This window comes from Tiliqua scincoides, chromosome 3, assembly GCF_035046505.1.
Source record: "Tiliqua scincoides isolate rTilSci1 chromosome 3, rTilSci1.hap2, whole genome shotgun sequence".
Taxonomy (NCBI): domain Eukaryota; kingdom Metazoa; phylum Chordata; class Lepidosauria; order Squamata; family Scincidae; genus Tiliqua; species Tiliqua scincoides.
Genome location: NC_089823.1, coordinates 81,734,371 through 81,746,765, shown reverse-complemented (window position 1 = coordinate 81,746,765; position 12,395 = coordinate 81,734,371). Strand labels below are relative to the sequence as shown.

The 12,395-nt window shown below is 41.7% G+C and overlaps 1 protein-coding gene across 1 annotated transcript in view; it reads right to left on the bottom strand.

The window, feature by feature from the left end:
- Positions 1-12,395, bottom strand: part of MID1 (midline 1) — a 262,002-nt gene that overhangs the window by 103,987 nt on the left and 145,620 nt on the right. The gene's annotated exons all lie outside the window — the stretch shown is intronic.

Genomic DNA, 12,395 nt, shown 5'->3' with positions numbered 1-12,395 from the left:
AAGCAGCAAGGATCAGATTCTCTCACAGTGTATCCACATAACCCACCCAACAATGATGACTTGTAATAAGGGCACTGGGCTTTAGTGCCATATTATTTGAACAAGTGCAAGCTCAGCCTGCTGTGTAATTAATCCGGGGCTGAATAATGAATTTCAGTTCCCATGTCTGTAAGGGGAGACTGACCTGAACCAGCAAAACCTGTCATGCTACCAACAGTTCAAAATTTTACTACTTTCTCATGTAAGACTGAGGTATACTGAGCAAATATCAAGTGGCGTAGCTTTTCAATACTGTATTTGTATGATTGTTTATTCAAATCCGTTCCTTGCAGCATTTCATCAATCAGCAGAAACAACAGTACTCTGAATACTAAAGCCAAGTTCTTTTTCTTTCTGTGGTGCCATTTAGGGAGGATGGTAGGTCAGTTTCAAATCACATGTGATGATTAATCAGGAACACTGTATCACCAATTACTGTGGAAATATTAAAAGTAAAATGGGGCAAATGTTCTTACAATGCATTAAAAAAATTTTTTTTATCTTGTATATATTCAAGATATATCTTGCTGTGATTTCTGCATCCCTCCCACTGAACCCTGAAATTACACCTAGGGCTGGTGTCATAGGTCGACAAGGATATACACTAAAGGGTCCATCCCTGACCACACTGGGCCATGATGTTTAATACGAGTATCAGCACCCTTGTGTGCCATCAGAAAGCAGGTGAGTGTCTGTGGCTGTGCCTCAGCGGCACAGAGAAGGGCTTGGTCCAAGGCCCCCATCAACCTGGTGCCAACACTGATGACTCATCTGCTTTATCTTCATCTAAACTTAGCTTTGCCAGACTTTGCAAAACCAATGTTTTGAAGTCAAAGCCTGTCAATGCTAAGTTTAGATGAAGATGAAATGGGATGAAATCCAATTTCTAGTTTTATATAAAAATGGTGCTGAATAGCCAACAGTCATTATCAATATGCAAAACACAAAAATCAATGAATTTCAAGAAGTGGCACCAAATGCCTATATATCTTCCTGAGCATTTGGATGCACACCAGACTTTTGGCTTCCAATGAAGGTGTTAAAAAATTCATGTTGAAGTAGAAGCAGCAGGAACAAACCACTTCCTTGTGTTTTATTTTTCATGTTGCAAAGTCTGCTTTTATGTTGTTGTGAAATGAAAACTGCATTACATGCTTGGAAGTCTGGATTCATCCCAGAGACAATTTGTATTTCATTTGCCTTACAGGGTAATTTGATTTCCTTTATTATTTCCTTTCTTAAAAGAGTGACCATTACAGTGTAACAGGCTTCTGGGGTTTCTGCAAGAAATGCTTCAGGACGTATATACGAGATATAAAAAAGTTAAGCTATCATAAGGAGGAATGGAAATGCACAAACTGAAGACAAACTAGGAAGAACCTGAATCATCTCACCTGCTTGGGTAACGGTCATCCCATTGCCATAGACAGATCACTTCCTGGTTAGGTTTAGCTGCCCCTTACTTTCACAGGGGCAGGGGACAAACTTGTATGGTCCACTTTCAGAAGCTTATGAATCCAGATGGATTCCTGATGGCCCTGGCAACACGAAAATTCTCCAGAGCCAGCAACTCATCCAAAATACTGGCTTCAAAATAAAATAAGCTGCCTACTAAAGAGTATTTCTTGATCACTGCCTCCTGATCACTGATTTCATCCCTCCAGATTACAGGTGTCATACTATGTTCTGAGGATGTTCCTGGAGTTAGGCCAGTGCAAGTCCCTTGCACCAGCCCAGGAAGCAGTTAGGCCAGCGCAAGGGACGTGTACAAGACTCCCTGCACTGTTGTGTGCCCCGGGGAACGTGAGCTCTGCCGAAGGGGTCTGGGGAGGTCAGGGAGGAGGCAGAGAGGAGACATTTCAGCAGGAGGGCAGGGGGCAGGTATTTCCAGGAGCCAGCAGGTGGGGAGCAGGAGGTGGGGCCAGGATCCGGTGGCTATGCTGGATCCTAACCCTAGTTCCAGGCAGCCCGGGCCAGCACCCGGTTGCTCGGATTTGTGCCACCAATTTCAGTGGCACAGATCCAAGTAGCCCCATTGGGGCTGCAGTGGCTCTACCCAGGGTAAGCGGAAACGATTCCTCTTGCCCCAGGGCGCAATCCTAACCAAATTTCCAGCACTGACTTAAGGACAATGCAGCTCCGAGATAAAGAAACAAACATTCCCATACCTTGAGGAAGCCTCTGTGACTGCCCCCCAACTGCAGGATGCTGCACATGCCCAATTAGCATTGCTGTCATAGCTGAAAAGTTGGTTAGGATTTGGGCCTAAGCATCCAAAACTTGTGCTGGATACAACACAGGCCTGCTGGCCTGCCTGTTCCAGCACAAGTTAGGACTGCGCTGTAAGAGACCAAAGGCCCAATCCTATCCAATTTTCCAGTGCAGTTGTGCCATTGGAGTATGCACTGCATCCTGCAATGGAGGGGCAGTCACTGGGGCCTCCTCAAGATATGGGAACATGCGTTCCCTTACCATGGGACTGCATTGTGACTACATGGGAACTGTAAAGTTGGATAGGATTGGGTCCTGAGCTATTGCTCAGGCCTTCCCTGGTTTGAATCTTAGCTCTGCCATGAAGTCACTAGTTGGCCTGTGGAAAGCAACTCATTCTCAGCCTCTGTCTGCAGTAGGGGATAATGCTTACCTTGCATGGCTGCTTTCGGGATGAAAACAAGATAACGCATGTAATTTTTTCACATTCAAAAGGAGCTATACTTTGCATTTGCAAAGCATTATTGTTTATTCAGGTACCAGCTGAAAAACAGCACATTACTTATGATTCTGTTACCATTTATCCTGGCCTAGCAACCCTGAACTCGCTTTAGACTCTGTCTTATTAACTGTTTCAGCCTAATGCTGCGGGGAGGGGGAGGGGGAGAATAAGACTGACAAGAGATTTCACTACACTTTGTGTTCAGACCAATCAGTTTCAACAACCATGAAAGCCTCCTCTTTGCAAGCTGAAAACTAGGTCAGAAAATAGCTTGAGCATTCTGGGAGCTGTTTTGCTCATTATCAGTGTCAGAAGCACCCATGGATCCAGATTTTAAACAGGGCATGGACCCCACTAGCTCATATTTTACCACCCACAGTAGATTGCTGGCTCTGGTGGGGCGGGAATGTGAACTATCCTGAAAAGAAATGCCTTCTTAAGAAAAGATGTCTGGATTCCATGAAATGAATTAGCAACAACTTGTGCTTTTGTTGAACTACAAACATTTCCTCAGGTAAGTCATATATAGCAAAAACACCATTGTTTATAGGTTATCACAGTCAGCATTTATCACACGTTTCTATCTTAATCTTTTTATAAGGAGCTCAGGGTGCTACATGTATTATTTATTACCTGCTTTGGGAAGCTTCCTTTAAGGTTTAAATGGCAAATACAGGTTGCAAGTGTTCAAAATAGAAGAATACAAGCAGTTGTTTCCCAAGGAGCAAATGTGATAGTAGACAAGCGATATTAGATTACCAAAGGAAAACAAGATAGCTCCATTTACCAGACACTATGCATATTATTATCAATACTGTAATTGACATTTCTGTACAGATAAAGTAAAACCTCTACTGCAGCAGTTCCCAAATTGTGGGTTGGGGCCTACTGATGGGCTGCAACCTGATTTTTGGTGGGTTGCCAAAGGCTGATGGAAAGATCAGATAACGAATTGCCTCAAGCCCTGAGGCTATTCAGAAATCAGATACTGTAATTGCTAGTTACCCTGCAAAGAGCTCAGCTCCTGCAGTTTGCAAGATAACTGCTAATTGCCCTACAAGGAGCTGAAGTTTGCAAACACATGTACATATAGGGAGATAAACGTTTGAGGTTCTTTTTTCTGGTTATTATGACTTATAAATAAAATATTTCTTTTTAGATCTCTTTTTTTTTCAAAAGTCTGGTAAACCTAAGTGGGTCCTGATAGACTGTTGTTTAAAAAAGTGGGTCCCAGTGCTAAAGTTTGGGAACCACTGCTCTACTGTCATGGCAGTATATGTGATGAAACAAAATGAATTCAGACAAAAACAGTATGGGAACTGCTTTGAAGTCCATAAAATAGAATGCAGTTGTAAATTCCTGTATTAAGGTCCCAGAACAATGCAAAAACAGATGTCTGTAGAATCACATCATTTTCTTACTAATCTTGATAAAGAAACTTCCATTGTCCTTAACGCATGTAAAGACAGGTAAGAAGTTGTGCCAGGAAATACTTAGATTTTCTTTATTTAGGAGAAATGTATCTTTCAAAGCCCTGGCTATTTAAAAAAAAACAAAAAAACTTTTCACCTCTGCCAAATATTGAATAAGAAAACTTAGCTTCTTTTAAAGAAAGATCTAACAGCAAGTTCCTTTTAACCATTTGACATAACCTGCTTTTACCATTTCTTTATGATCACTGGAGTTATTTGCTCAGTAACTGGATTTCCTTTTGTAACTAGGAACAAAACCAAAAAAGGAATTGACTTTTTGTACTACATTGTTAAGTTCTGACAGTAGTGAGGCACTAGATTCTAGTTTGACCACTTGAAAGGTAGGGGAAAGATCAGAACACTAGTACCCAATAGGGTAAAAAAAAAAATCTCCTCTCCAAACAGGATGTGAGAAACAGCTTTGTACTTCTGAATGACTGTATGATTGTAATAAAAAAATGCCCTAAGAGTTCATGAGTCACATTTCTGAGTCATTTACCACTGACCATGCAATATAAACAAATGCACTTGGATTCTTCCTTAGCTCCACATTCATACACATAAAAATGTGAGCTTGTTACAACAGCTAAATATGGTGACAAAAGACAGTCTAACATTAGGATCATCAACAGGTGCCAAAGGTTCAGTCTATCTACCAGAAATATCATGTTTAAGACTAAAGGACATTTCTCAATTGTGCACTTTGGATGCTATTACTCATAGGTAACTCTTTTCTCTTCCATGTGAACATCAACATACGTAGTAAGGAGAGACAAGGCCTTCTGTTGACATTCATTCATGGGGATAGAGGGCTTGTGCCTTGGCTTGTGTGGGAAGGACACAGTGGCTATTTTGCCAGCGCAGACTTAAAGAGCCTCCATATTGGGCATTGCAGCCTGACATGGAAGATAGGATAGAATGGGGCAGAGCACTTGAGGCACTTAAGCAGAGATCGTGGCTTTCAAAAAAAAAGAGATCAGAAAGAGAGAGAGAAAATAACTTGTTCTTGGAAATTCAAAGAAAATGCAACATTAATGAATTATAGAGACTCAACCAGTACACTATTGAATTGGAAAGCAGGTGATCATGGGAGTGAGTGAAGCATGTGTGTATAAAATGGATACACTTTACCAGGGCCCCACAGATCACATTTGACGATGCTGATGTAAACTCATTTCCTGCATCTATATGGGGTAGCCAGATCTTGTAAGATCTGCTGAGTTTCGCTGGAGCCAATCAAGGAAATGGAAGCAACATCCTGAACCCAGCCCCTTCTCTAAAACAGAGAGAGTCACAGTTGGTATAGGATGTGTAGAGCACGTTGCACCACCAGAACATGAGTTTCAGATATGCAGTATGCCATAAGATTGCATGTGATCTGAAGACACGTACTGTTCCTTAAACTTGGAGAACACCCCACTACCAGCAAATATACACCTCAAGACTATGCCCAATAAGATTCAGTGGTCATGACTCATGCTAATCTATCTATTGGCATCTTATTCCTTGTGACAATTTAATCATAACACACCATCTGTAATGTAAGTAACTGTCCTGAACTTTTGTATTCTCATTTTTCAGGTGCCAATAAGGTCAAAGTCTCCTCAATTATGCCTTATCCCTATCTAGCTCATAATTAGCAAGGGCCAGCTAGTAGGTTTCAGAGTCTGGACAGTGAGGCAGATCTAAGCTCAGATAATCAAATACAAATCTGTACAACATTTGAATGTTACACATTATGGCAAAAAGCAGTGTGTGAATGCACTTCATTTCCACTTTTCAGAGCATACTCTGATATCAGTCCATGACTTGTACATCTCCATCACCTCTAAAGCGAGACACATGGGCTCCAGATGACTGGGCAGATGTACAAGTTCCCTTTTCTAGATGTGACATCATAGAAAGCAAACCCATAAGCATACTTGTGCACCCACTGTTCACCATATGCTGCATTGTGTAAAGCCATGTTCAAAACCACAGGTTCCTTTATAAGACAGATACTTTTCAGAATCAAGATTGTGACTCTGAAGAGTTAGTCAGGGGGTTGGGCTCGTCATAACCAGAACTAATAAGGTGCACATTATCAGGTCACTGAATATACTCTGGCAAGGGAATACAGAGCCAGAAATATGGCAATAGGACAGAATACAGGGCTTCACAAGAACAAAGCCAGCATTTCAGTCTTGCAGTAGATCAGATATACTCTGAAGGATAATAAGACAAACACAATTCATCCAGGTTCACTGGATGGCTATCTGATAACCTTAGACCTCACCTTTCTAGGCGTGCTGCAAAGACCAAGGACCAATCCTATCAGGCATATAAGGTACAGATTTTTAAAAAGGCAGAAAACAGAACAGTTCCACAGTCTGGAGCCAGGATAATGAATAAATAATAAATAAGGGAGTTATTCCTAAACTCTCAGAACAGCTCTTTATGAAAATATTTATTTATAAGTTTTATATACTTCCTTTCTCCAGGCTAAAAGCCTGGCACTCAAGATTAACAAACATCCAGTTAGGACATAATGCCAGCTGCCAAAATAGAAATAGCCAAATCTTAGAAATCCTAAAATGCTATGCTTACAGAAGAAGTGTTTCAAAAATCATTATAAATGTTGGAGTTGGTGCAACTCCATCTGCTGTCCAGAAGGGGTCAAGCTATGGCCCAGTGACTCTGAACTTTCCACCTGTTCTCTCTGATTCTTATGGGGTGTGGCCCTAACCCTTTATCCTTCCCTTCTCCTGTGGGCACTTCCTCTTGTCCTCTGATCACCGACCTGTTAAGTTGTGCACAGCAGGGCTCTGATGCCCAGGCCATCTTGAGCACAAGGCATGCAGGGCGAGGCAGCTCCAGGGCCTTGCTATCTCTAAGTGTTAGCTGAACCTCCAATTCTAATCAGATGCTGTAAATATACACTCTATGGAACTGTAAGTAAATAGCTTCTTTTTTGCAACTTTAACAAGCCATTGCCTCTTTGTCTTTTTTATTGATTAGCAGTCAGCCGGGTGAGGGAGGTTCCCTGGGGTGATAACCCAAAGGCGGGGTCCACTGCTTAAGCTACTCTGCTTCCCCCCAAAGAGGAAACTTTTTAATTTCCTCCAACAATAAATACAGGTAGGACATCGGTATTCACTGATTTGGTGTCCTTTGATTTGACTCACCACTGACACTGAGGTCCGTCTTTAAATGCCTTGTAACAAGGGGGGGGGGAAGCACCAAAATCCAATTTTCTACTTTTGAGCTGTTAAATAATTATAATTTCATTTCATTGGATTTCATTATTCACCCCATCTAGTGGCTAAATGCTATATCATGTCTATACTAATACATTCTGGGGCAACAAAATAGGAGCAAGAAACCTGGAAGTGGGTCTTTAAAGCTTTTTCCACTGATTTGGTATCCACTGGGGGTTCTGGAATATTAAGTGCAAGGCAGTGCTTGTTAAAATAAGCAGCTGGCTGGGGGAAAAGCTTACTTCTGGGTATTCAACCAAAGGGGAAGACAGTTCTCCACACCACTGGTTGGCTTATTGTGAGCATCAGTGTCTGTGGGCTGACACAATGATGTAAATATCATCTACATATTACCACAAGACACTGCAGCTGGAACCCTTTTGAAGTCCATGACTTCCATCTATAAAACAGATCTTGCAAAGCAAGTGCTTTTATATCCCCTTGCCTCATACTATTTTTTTTCCCCCACAGAAGAACTAAGGATCTAGTAGGCTTACTTTTTCCATGAAAACTTTCCTGTCAGAATAAGGGCATTGAGTGCTTCAGTTTGCAGATGCATAAAAGGATCAATATGCATTTTATTATATGAGAGTTGGAAGAAAGAAAAGAAAAACTAGGCTACAAAGTATGATCTTCACCTCCAGGCTACAGAAATCAGCAACAAAAAGCACTCGATGCACTGTGTGGAAAATTACAGGTTGAGGGCACAGGTTGAGAACACAGCCACAGATACATATCAAACCCCATTTCTTAGTACTTTAGCATCTTGATGTACTACTGTACATATGTAAGAGAAGCAGCTGTAACAGTTTACTTAGGACAGTGATTTACAAGTCATTTGCCCTAAAATAGCCTCATGGAAGCCCCATTACTGAACTTCTCAAATGCTGCAAAAATAATCCATGTGTGGACTGCAGACTGAGAATCCCTACTGGACGCTTCTAAACATCAATGGTAGCCCTGGTGCCAGGTTGAGGGAGGACCTGGAGCAAATCCCTGCACTGGCCCACCAAGCTTAGAAGCAGCATGTGAGAACTTCTCTTTTCCACCAGCCCATGGTGCCATCACCTAGAGCACTGTTTCTCAAATGGTGGGTTGGGACCCAACTAGGTGGGTCGCGATCCAAGGTTCCCATTCATTTCAATATTTTATTTTTAGTATATTAGACTTGATGCCAATGTGGTATGTGACTGCATTTGTAGAGATCTGCACTTTTAACAGGCTATAAGGTATATGCTTTTAACAATGATAGTCAATGTGGCTTACTCCTGCATAAGCATGGATAGGATTGCAGCCTAGGATTGTTAAAAAATTTTCGTACTTGATGATGTCACTTCTGGTCATGACATCACTTCCAGATTAATGACATCACTTCCAGTGGGTTCCGACAGATTATTATTCTAAAAAGTGAGTCCTGGGCTAAGAAGTTGGAGAACCACTGCCCTAGAGCAGCCATTTGCAACCACTGTGCCGTGGCACACTGGTGTGCTGCGAATGGTCCCCAGGTGTGCCGTGGGAATTTGGGAGTGGGTCATTTCTTAATAGGGCCATTGGGGGATGTGAGCCCCCCACCAACAGCATGGTGTGCCGTGTCAGTGGTCAAAACGCTGATGGTGTGCCCTGACCATTTTGGTGCCCTTTCGGTGTGCCGCGCGATGAAAAAGGTAGGAAAACACTGCCCTAGAGACTCTGCAATGATCCAGGAGCTTATGAAGATGCTCCCACTTGTAGATGGGGGTACAAAGTACAGTGATAGCCTGAGCTTCTCAGCTGATAACCATGATTGCCATTGGTACCAGACGGCTTAGCTCTGATTCCACTCCTGATCAGTAGCTACCCTTGTGTTTGGGGTACCATGTTTAGACAACAGAGAAGGAAAGGGTCATGACATCCTCTCAGCCTCTTCTTCCTGGCTCAGCCAGGAACTGCCATCTTGGTTCTCACTGAATCCCATGAGATCCAAGACGGCCACACCCAACTCTCACAAGATTTTGTGAGATCCAAGATGGTGGCACTTGGGGGAACAGGTAAGAGGGGTCACCAGGGACATTCCATGGTACCCTGTGAGTATGCCACAACACTCTAAGGCATGGTTTGCAAGCTCATTTAAAACCATGGTTTCACATGGGACACTATTAGTTACAAGTTACCATAGTTTGCCTGATTCAGATGTTACGGTAAATTATAGTTTGAACAAACCAAATATTGAAGAAGCAAGTACATCACACATGATATGAGGACCACCCATGGGATAAACTCAAGTGGAACTCTGTCTTAACAAGAAACACTACTTTGCAACTGAATTTTTATATTATAGATATGAACATAAAAAGTGGTTATCTCATATCACACTGCTGCAGTGTACAGAATAGTCCATTCATCATAACTCTAGCTCTGACTCCACACATATATTCTCTAGTTCTAAATAAAAACCAACACTTATCTCCTATTCTTATCAACCATGTTTGTTTTGGCTCATTGTCTTTTTTAGCTCATGCTCATAAGCTTCCACCCCACTTTCTTCTACGATATATTCTTTGGCTCTCATTTGATGAAGTTGTAGATTTCAATTCTGCCAGCAAAATCATACAGATAGTAATGTTGAGTGCTTGAAGCTTCAGGGCATAGTGCTATTATGAAGTAGTAATACTACCCACTTGACATAAAGTGCTGAATAAAGCATTTTAAGGAAGGGCAGTAAAAATAAACAAAAACAAAAATGGAGAGCAATTCCATGATCAGAAACAAGGCATTTTCTCTTCTCATTAATAAGTTTTGTAAGAAATTTAGGAGACAAAACAACATAGCCACTATATGTTCACTTAAATTAGGCAGTTGCATATCCATCTCAAAAAGTTAAGTGCCGAACAGGATTTATAGCTAGAGGCAGTAATTCTTTGAAAAAGTTGAAACAATTTCCTGTTTTGCACTTAAAAATAGGACAGAAAAATGTCAGGCAGTCCAATCCTAACTAACCAATCCTAACTAGTCCTAATATTCCCCCACACTGATGCAATGGTGCCAGTGTGGGTTCTGCTGCATCCTTTGGGGATGCATTTGTCCCCTTGCCCCAGGGTAAGCCCCAACAGTTGCAATGGGTCAACTTGGACCTGTGTCGGTGATATCACTGGTGCAAGTTCAAGTTGATCCATGTTGGTGGATCTGGCCTTGGCAGGGGGATAGGATATGGCACATACCAGTGCTCCCCCCTCACAAGTTCAATCTGCCCATCCTACCCTATCACAGCCCTCCCCATCTCTGCCCAGTTCCAGGTATACTTAGGAGAATTTGTTTTATAGCATCCAAAAATAGGTCTTTGGGGGAGAAATGGGTATACTTACAGTGAATCTGCAGTGGTCTAGCTTGGGCATTTTGGTCAATCCCGCAGTAGAGTTTGTAATTTAGGTATTAGTTCATTAAATTATGGACATTAGTAATTAAGTTTTGCCAAAAGTCTACTATCTGCACGGGCCTTAATTACGCCAAGTCATTCCCGGCTCAGTACACCTGCCTGAAACTATGACCTTACATTCTTCTTTCTTTCTTCTAAAATGTTATTCGCATCTGAATACATTGTAATACATGTATTGTATTCTAACACTCTGAAGTCTGTTCTTCTGCCTTTCCTAGGTATCAGATATTTTTCTATATTTGTATTTTTAAAAAATAGAAACACAGCAGAGCTTAAGTGGAACATAAGATAACAATCTTATATGAAGTTTAAAAGGGGATTGGACAGATTTATGGAAGAAAAATCCATCAAAGGTTACAAGCCATGATGACTGTATGGAACCTCCAGGTTTTAGAGGTAGCCTATCTCTGAATGCCAGATGCAAGGGAGTAGCAACAGAATATGGGTATTTTGTTCTCTTGAGTGTTCTCTGAAGCATCTGATGGGTCCCTGTGAGATATAGGAAGCTGGAATAGATGGGCCAGATGGAACAGATCCAGATGGAAGAGATCCAGCAGGGCTTTTCGTATGTTCTTATGTCCAATAATCTTTCAACACACCAAAATCAACTACACAAAATGACATTTTTCCATAAATTGCTATCTTTATAGGTGTCCATCCGAAATAGTGCCACTTCATAGCCAGAAGACTAGTTTACTTATCCAACTTTATCATGGTTCCCAAACCTTCTAGTCAGGAAAACATTTTACCTGTCTGGCTCAGCCATGTCAGCAAGACAAACTTGCCAACCAACTTAAGAGAACATTATTAGAATATTTTTTTTCACAAAAACGTTCACAAGGCAATCTTTATTCCAAAAGGATTAACAGTCTAAAAAGATGCAGAACACCACAAAACAGAACAAGAGACACTATGCAAGAATGGAGACAGTTGATCCCCTCCTGCTAAACGTACCACTTTTAAAACAGCCTCTTTATACACTATGGAGACAACTTGGGGCCCAATCCTATCCAACTTTCAGTGCCGATGCACCTGTGCCAATGGGCTGTGTGCTGTATCCTGTGGTGAGGGGCAGTCACAAAGGCCTCCTCAAGGTAAGGGAACAAATCTTCCCTTACCTCAGGGTTGCATTGGTGCTGGAAAGCTGGATACAATTGGGCCCTAAGGAACATCCCTGTGGGGCTCTAGGTCCTTGCAGCTCAGTCCCTGCTATCAGATCTGCTATCAGATCTATTGGTGAAAGTATTACTAGACACTGAGTAACAGTTTAAAAAAAAAAAAGAGGACAGAGATGTCCCTCGTATCTGCAGCTGTGCAGGAAGTGCTACTCTGCAGGGTCACTTAGGAATAGCTAGTTGTGAGGATTAATTCACAAGCCTGACTGCTGAGTATACTTTGTAACACGGCAACAAAGCATTAGCTTGCACAGGACAAGGGAGAAGCTCAAGTGGATGTTTTTTTTTTCTTAATTGAGCAAGCTCAGGTATTGGATAGCTACTGAAGCTTCTTCACTAAAGATGGAA